This window comes from Amborella trichopoda, chromosome 13, assembly GCF_054954075.1.
Source record: "Amborella trichopoda isolate Santa Cruz 75 chromosome 13, AtrichopodaSantaCruz75HAP2 v2.0, whole genome shotgun sequence".
Taxonomy (NCBI): Eukaryota; Viridiplantae; Streptophyta; class Magnoliopsida; order Amborellales; family Amborellaceae; genus Amborella; species Amborella trichopoda.
The window spans coordinates 19,394,671-19,402,484 of NC_142348.1; the positions used below are offsets into that span (position 1 = coordinate 19,394,671).

Consider the following 7,814-nt stretch of genomic DNA (forward strand, 5'->3'; position numbering starts at 1 on the left):
AACTAGTGTATGACTTCAAAACTATTATCAACAGAATAAAACAAAAAGAAACAATTTACAGGGAACCTTCTACCCAAGATTTGAAATCCGAAATCAATAATATAAAGCAAGAAATAAAACTTCTTAAAACAAGAATAGTTAAAATAGAAAATCAAGAGGTTTCAATACAAAATTCTAGGTATAAACCTTTTATCGCCTTTACTTAATGAATTTAAGGATATTGACCAACAAATAGTTCCTGAGGTTGAAACCAATCACATCTCAAAAAAAAGTCTAAAAGGCATGATATATGTAAATCTAGTAGATAAGGTCATATCCCAGAAATGGCATATATATGTAACCATTGTGATTAACAAAGAATTTAATTTCCAAACAATTGTGCTCATAGACTCAGGAGCTGACCTAAATTGCATTAATGAAGGATTAGTCCCTTCTAAATATTTTGACAAAACTACTCAGATTCTTAATAATGCAGATGGTAAAAGAATGATGATTAATTATTATCAGACGCAACAGTCTGCAATAATGGTGCTTGTTTCTCAAGCTGTAATCTTAGGGACTCCATTTCTGAATCTTCTATATCCAATAAAATTATTGGATACCACTGGTATTGAATCTGAAATTGGTGGTAATAAGGTAAAATTCAAATTTATTGACAAACCTAAAATAAAGGAAATAAATGAGATTCGAAATAAAATCTAAAATAAGGAAAAATTCTCGTTTTCTCTTAAAGAAGAGATTAATTGTAAATTAATAGAAGAAAAGATAAAATCCCTTCAATTGCAAAAAGAAATAGCTTCTTTCCGACAGCTACTGGAAAAAGAAGTATGTGTTGAGATTCCAAATGCCTTTTGGAATAGAAAACAACATGCAGTAGAATTACCCTATGAGTCCGATTTCAATGAAAAACTTATCCCAACAAAATCTAGGCCCATACAAATGAATAGCATATTGTTAGAAAATATGTAAAAAAGACATTCAAGATTTGTTAGAAAATGGGCTTATTAGAAAATCATACTCCCCATGGAGCTGTCCTGCTTTTTATGTGAAAAAACAACTGAATTACAAAGGGGTGTTCCCAGACTTGTAATTAATAACAAACCCCTTAACAAAGCTTTAAGATGGATCAGGTATCCCATCCCTAATAAAAGGGACCTACTTAATAGACTTTATAGAGCTAAAATATTTTCTAAATTCGATATGAAATCTAGATACTGGCAAATCCAGATAGCACAAAAAGATAAGTATAAAACTGCTTTTATTGTACCATTCAGACATTATGAATGGAACGTCATGCCCTTTGGGTTAAAAAATTCACCCTCTGAATTTCAAAATATAATGAATGAAATATTTAAACCTTATACCACCTTTTCAATTGTATATATAGACGATGTATTTATATTCTCATAATCAATTGAACAACATTGGAGGCATTTACATTTATTCCACAAAATTATTGTAGATGCTGGACTTGTTGTCTCTGCCAAGAAAATTAAATTATTCCAAAGCAATATTGGATATCTTGGTCATAATATTTACCAAGGAACAATTGTTTCCATTGACCGTGCATTACAATTTGCTGATAAATTTCTAGATATCTTAACTGATAAAACTTAGCTACAGAGATTTCTTGGTAGCCTCAACTATATTGCAAATTATTACAAGAATTTGACGTCTGATTGCAAGCCTCTGTTTCAACGCCTTAAAAAGAATCTGCCAGATTGGGGGGAGGAACATACACATGCTGTAAGAAAAATTAAACTAAAAAAGAAACAACTGCCATGTTTAGTAATTGCCCATCCAAAGGCTATAAAATAATCGAGACAGATGCTTACGATCTCGGTTATGGAAAACAAAGACTCCAACTTGATGAGAAAGAAAGATTAGTTAGGTTTACATTTGGGACTGGGAATTCCACTCAGAAAAAATATTCAACTCTCAAAAAAGGAATTTTATCAATTGTAAAATGCGTCACTAAATTTGAGAGTGACATTAAACCAAGAATTCCTTATAAAAGTTGACGGCAAAGCAGCCATGGATGTTAAAAACTTAGCATCCAAACAAATATTTGCTATATGGCAAGCTATTATTTCAGCATTTGATTTTAAGATAGAATACATTAAAGGGGAATCAAATTTCCTGCCTGATTTCTTATCTCATGAGTTTTTGCAGGGATACCAGGAGAAGAACGACGAATCAAGCCTTATCAAGCAACAATAGTACGCCTTCTCCTAAATCAAAGGAAGAATACAACAAGGCTAATAGCCCTGATACAAAACAAGGGACACCTAATATAGAAAACGCTATACTTCCTATCATGGTAATTGAAAATAAGCACGCTCTAAAAGAGCCAAATGAAATTGCAAAACTATATCTAATAGATAATTTACATCCTGAGTTGGGTCATAAAACTCGTGAATATTATGAAAAAATATTGACTGAAATTGATTCAATCAGAATAGTTCGTAATTAAAGAAATAATAGAAACATTGGGTATTCCAAATTTCAAATTTTCGAGATAATATCTTATGAAGAATGGGGATTTGATCCCATGAAATACAAATATCTTTCAGTTGCCCTAAAATTAAGGGCATATAATTACTATGACTACATAAAAGCATGGGATGTGGTTCTGTGCTTCCAAAAACAACTATGGACCCATAATTGGTTCTTGCAATTCCGGCTCAACACTAAAATGAGTGAATTCCACAATGGTTTAAAAAGTGGATATTATACTGGGGTCCTTATCTAGATATCTATCCTTCAATACCAAAACAATCTTTCGAATTATTTCAAATCTCTAATAGAGGGATGAATTTAGTAGACATGTTCATACACTTTACGGCCATATATGAGGTCCCTTACCCCCAACAATAACGAGTGGGATTATATCCCTTACCCCCAAAGGGGAATACTCATAAAATGGTAGGATTCATATAACTAATCCTATATATCTACGCAAAAGATAAAAATTGAGAGGCTAAAGCAACCAATATCGAAAAACCAAATCCTAATAGGATTAATGATTATTTTAAGCTCTTAAAGGAGCGGAGTTCTGAATTATGAAATAAAGAGCTCAATCGACAGCTCCTACTAGCTCTAAATGAAGAAAAGCAGGATGATATGTCATTAGCTTCTTCAAAAGAAACAAATCAAGACTATGCCCAGGAAAACAAGGATGACTGCTACGTCATCTTGACTCCTAAAAATTAAGGAGCATACATCGGGTCGGTCCGACTCCAAAACAATCCAGGACACGAAGGGCGGAAGAAAATGACTAAAGCCATGACGTCACTCTCCACCGACAGAGGCTATTGTAGCAGATACGACATTTTACTGTAGCAAGGACAAGTGGCAGACAAAGAACACTATTCAATATGCCAATCACTGTAGTTGTCACATGACAGGTTACTATAGCGTCAGTGCAATAATTGAAGGCTACTATTCGGACTTCAAATAAACATTTTAAAATCCAAATTTTCGCCTATAAAAAGGGGAAGCTCATTTGGGCATCGGGTGTGAGAGAGTCTAAGTCCCCTGATTAGGAGTGCTTTCTTTGAGTCTTATTCTGTATGTTTAGAATATTTGCTGAGTATTGGTGAGCTTTTATAAAGGTGTGCTTTAAGTACTTTGAGTGTTATGTGTGATTGCTTTTGGAGTGAAGTACTGCAATACATCCCAGAACAGTTGCACTTGTTCACCAGTTATTGTCATTGCTTAATGTAAGTTCAGTTTCTTTTATGGTATGATCTTAAGTCCGCTTGTTTCTTTATATCATTTAATCACTTTTAGTACTTTGTATTCTTGTTGTCTTGTGTTTGTGTATGCGATCCTATTTATGTATGCGTTCTTTGTTTATGACCTTGTTTATATATGCATTCTTTGTCACCTCATATATTGTCAAAATGAGTCCTCTCAAATAATGAATCTAGACCGTCCCTTTGATAAATTTCAATATCTATAACTTTATGAATTCAAAATTAATTTTTTCTTTTTTAACATTGTTAATCTAATGATGATAAAGTTATCTAAAAAATTTAGAAAGAAAAAGATCTAAACACCTCACCAAAACGGACACCCTATGTTAATTGGGCCAAAAAACACTTTTCAAGTTGTGTTTTCACATTTTTCTTTTTTGTAATTGTTCATTAGAATGAAAAGAAGATATTAAAAATTGGGTCAAACAAATAGCCTTAATATGGTTTTATATTGTTTTATCTTGTATATGCTCTTGTAGCATTTATTTCAATAAATTGTCATATGAGCTATCTTTTTAAGGGAAAAAATCATATACCCTAAGTCATATAATTATAATCTCAAATAAACTCTCATGTTTGTGGAAAGTTCGTAGACCCCTCCAAATTAACAGAAAATAACATTAGCCCCCTCCTTAATTTTAAAATCACAAAATTTATTTATTTTCTTTTCTATTGACCCCTCATCCGAACCCTAAAAAAGCTCACCCTTCTCTCTCTCTGCGTCACATGTGAGCCCCCTCTCCTCTCTCTGTCAACCTCCCTTATACCCCGCATCTCTCTCAATCGTAAAACTCACAAGCAAGTTATATAGCAACCAAAATTCTATCCCTTAAACCCCACATCTCTCTCAATCGTAAAACTCACAAGCAAGTTATATAGCAACCAAAATTCTATTCGGATGCTTGAGTAATTAGAAAACCAAAAAAGAAAAATATTATAATTTAAATAATGAAAAGTTCAAGGACGGGTTTAAAGTTTTAAACAATTTTCCCTTTTAATTCATAGGAAGTCTAAGGGATTTTAAGGAAGAGCCATACATCTTTTGCCCTTTTTAAAAGAGCTTAAATGTATATAAATGGTGTTTGGTTACTGTCAAAAAGTCCGGAGCGCCCTGAACCTCAACCAAATATAAAAGCTCTTCGTCTCTTTTGAATGACAAGGTTATCCTTCTGACTCCCATGCCATTACATAATTAACCTTCTCAATACATAAAATAAGCCTCTTTTCTCATTCACATGAGGATGTGTGCAACTAAAAATTAATCTCGCCGGCAAGTATTTCCCAAGGAGGCATATTTTGCAAATTGGTCTGTGAGAAAAAAGAAAAGAAAAAAAAGAAAAGAAAAGAAAAGAAGAAGAAGAAAAAACATGAATAACAATGATTAGAGTACAATTTTGTGGATTTTTTTTAATGATGTGATTATTTTCTTTTTGTTTGAGCATTAATGTTCTTAACTTCAACCATTGGGAGCAGACTGAGACTAGCTGAGTATGATTGTTTGTTGGTATTATGGAGTTGGAATTCAAGAATGGGAGCAAAAAAAAATTTGTGTATGATTAGCAGGTATTTTAGGACTTCAATTCAGCCTGAGGTATAGGGCCAATGCACTTCCCTTGACCACATATCATTTAATTTCTTAAGTCAAAAGATTTTATACTCTTGTAAGAGCATACTACCTATTTACTTCTTTGAGAGTATTTTTGGGTCTAAAAAATATTAGGGGATGTAACCTCTTCAACCTAGCAATTAACTTCAAAAATAGGACTCAAATTGCATTTTGTTTATCTAGAGAAAATAACGTGCAAAATTGAATAGAGACTTTATAATTTTTTTGAGTGAGATCTAAGTGTTTGAAAAACTCAAAATTTAAATTTGTATTAAAATAATAATCTAAGAAAAAATAGTGCCTAAGTCACAAGATGTTGCCTGGGGCCTGGCCTGAGCTAGGCAACCACGACTTGAAAATAGTACTAGGCCTAGGACAGGGTGGGCCCAGTTCAGCCCCACCCCGTCCTTTTATCTCGCTTGTTTTTTCTTTTGTCTATTGTTTTGTTTTTGCAGTTGGATAGCACGCCTACCCCGACAGGCTCAGCTCTGTCAAAGCTAGGATTGGGCCAAGCCTGGCCGGTTGCGGCCCTTATCACAAGAGTCACATGACGAGGTGACGAGATTATTAAACGCTTGTGAGCGCACATAACAGAAGAGTATGTGTGGGTGGGCGCTACTTGAGACCTCCAGGTAAGAATTATTTATAGCTTAATTAGTTTACATGTATTATATTGTGCGGCTCTAAACAATCAAATTAGAGCCTACCTTCAAATAGTATTGAGAAATGTAGTTTTAACACTGGAAATTTTTGTGAAAGCCTTAAAATATATTTTAACTTTTATTTATAGAGTTTAAAATTTCAAAAAATAGTGTAGATCGACCAATCTATGAAAACTTGAAAATATTGAAAATTGGAGGTTCAAAAATACACTATTTCCAAAACTTGAAATCCATTTTTTTCTCATTTCAATGCATCTTGATGTCGAGATGATCAATTTGAGGATATTTAAGCATCAAATCAATCTCTTCTGGTGAAATTTTTGAGGTCGGTTCTAATTTGATTGTTTAGATGCTCGGCTTTATATAAACTTCTCCCTTATAACTATTATTAAATAATTAAAAAAAATCCAGTGAAGATAAAACAAGATAAGAGAGAGAGAGAGAGCTTTCTATGTCCTATGATATGTAATAGCAACCGGTATTTTTAAAGCTGATTTCTCGTATAAGGTATCCCGGTTTTCTTGCTCATTCATAAAGGGAAAAAGGCAGAAATCATTGAAGTTTGTAGATAAAACGCATAGTTGGAAAGGAGATACAAGCACCAATTGGACCAAAACGCTTTTGACCGCTTCCTCCCACTTTCGCTCTCCTCAAATCCGGACTTCCCATAACATGAAAGAAAAAAAGAAAACTACTTATCCGCTTTTTTGGCTTTATGTTATAAGGAAGTGCTCATATTTTCTTTATATAGATTGACACTATGTATTTTTTGGTAGAGGGAGATCACAATCTTTATTGATTCGTTAGATATAAAATCGAGTTGTTGGGAATGTCTTATTGATTGGGTACAAAGTACAAAATAAATTTTTTTAAATATTATGATACATGTCAATCGTTAGATTTCACATTGAATGAGTGAGAATGATTGTGATCATTTTGTTCAAAAAATAAATAGTTTCATAGTATACACTCCTTTTTCTTTGTGGAGTAATGTAGTGGACCTTAAAATGTGTAGGTTTGTCACATTTTAAAATGAAGTGGTTTGGTCGGAATTATGCTGACGCTATTAGAGGGGCTAAGGTTGGGAGAATAGGATGCACGATTCTACCGTGAGGAAGTTTGCCGCTAATGGATTATTGTTTTCTTGTGTCTGTCTTGTGGGAAAGTGGGAGACAAAAGCACGTTCTCGATGTTTCTCAATATAAGTATCTTACGAGAAAGCCACTTGAGATAAGATTTTAATGCCGCATGTGTGTTCTAATTGAAGATGACTCAGCGAACGTGATCAAGTGGTGCTTAAGGCTTTCGAATTGTGTGTTTTTATCGATGAAATCATGCTTGGTTTGGCATCCCACGAGGTGGTTTGTGCCTATTTTAAGTGGGGCTTCAAATCAAACGTTGATGAACTGGCCAAACTTGCGATTGCACTGTAGCTGTGCTCCTTTTCCTTCTTCTCTTTTTGTCAGATTTTATTTTGTCCTTTCTTTATTTTTGTTGTTTTCTTTGTAATTGGTTCATTACCTTAATGAAATTCAAGTGCTTTCTCAAAAAATAGGAAGATTCTATTGGACCCAACACACAATATCTTTTCACCAACTTCTAAACTAAAAGGTTAACAGTGAATAGTTTGTGTGTCATTTTCGTTAGGACGCTATTCAACAATTAGTTTCTATAAAGTAAAAACAATTTATTTATTTTTCACATGGCCTCTAACATGTAAATTATCGTTATATTTTACATAGGCAATCGTCCTAGGTGCTTGTATGTGCCCGCAGTACATGGACCTTA

The 7,814-nt window shown here is 33.5% G+C and overlaps 1 long non-coding RNA gene across 1 annotated transcript; it reads left to right on the plus strand.

The window, feature by feature from the left end:
* The first annotated feature begins 3,512 nt into the window (after window positions 1-3,512).
* Window positions 3,513-7,580, plus strand: LOC148779065 (uncharacterized). Its single transcript, XR_016046807.1, has 3 exons — window positions 3,513-3,722; window positions 5,820-5,996; window positions 7,042-7,580. It is a non-coding gene; the product is annotated as an uncharacterized LOC148779065 (long non-coding RNA).
* Window positions 7,581-7,814: the final 234 nt, after the last annotated feature.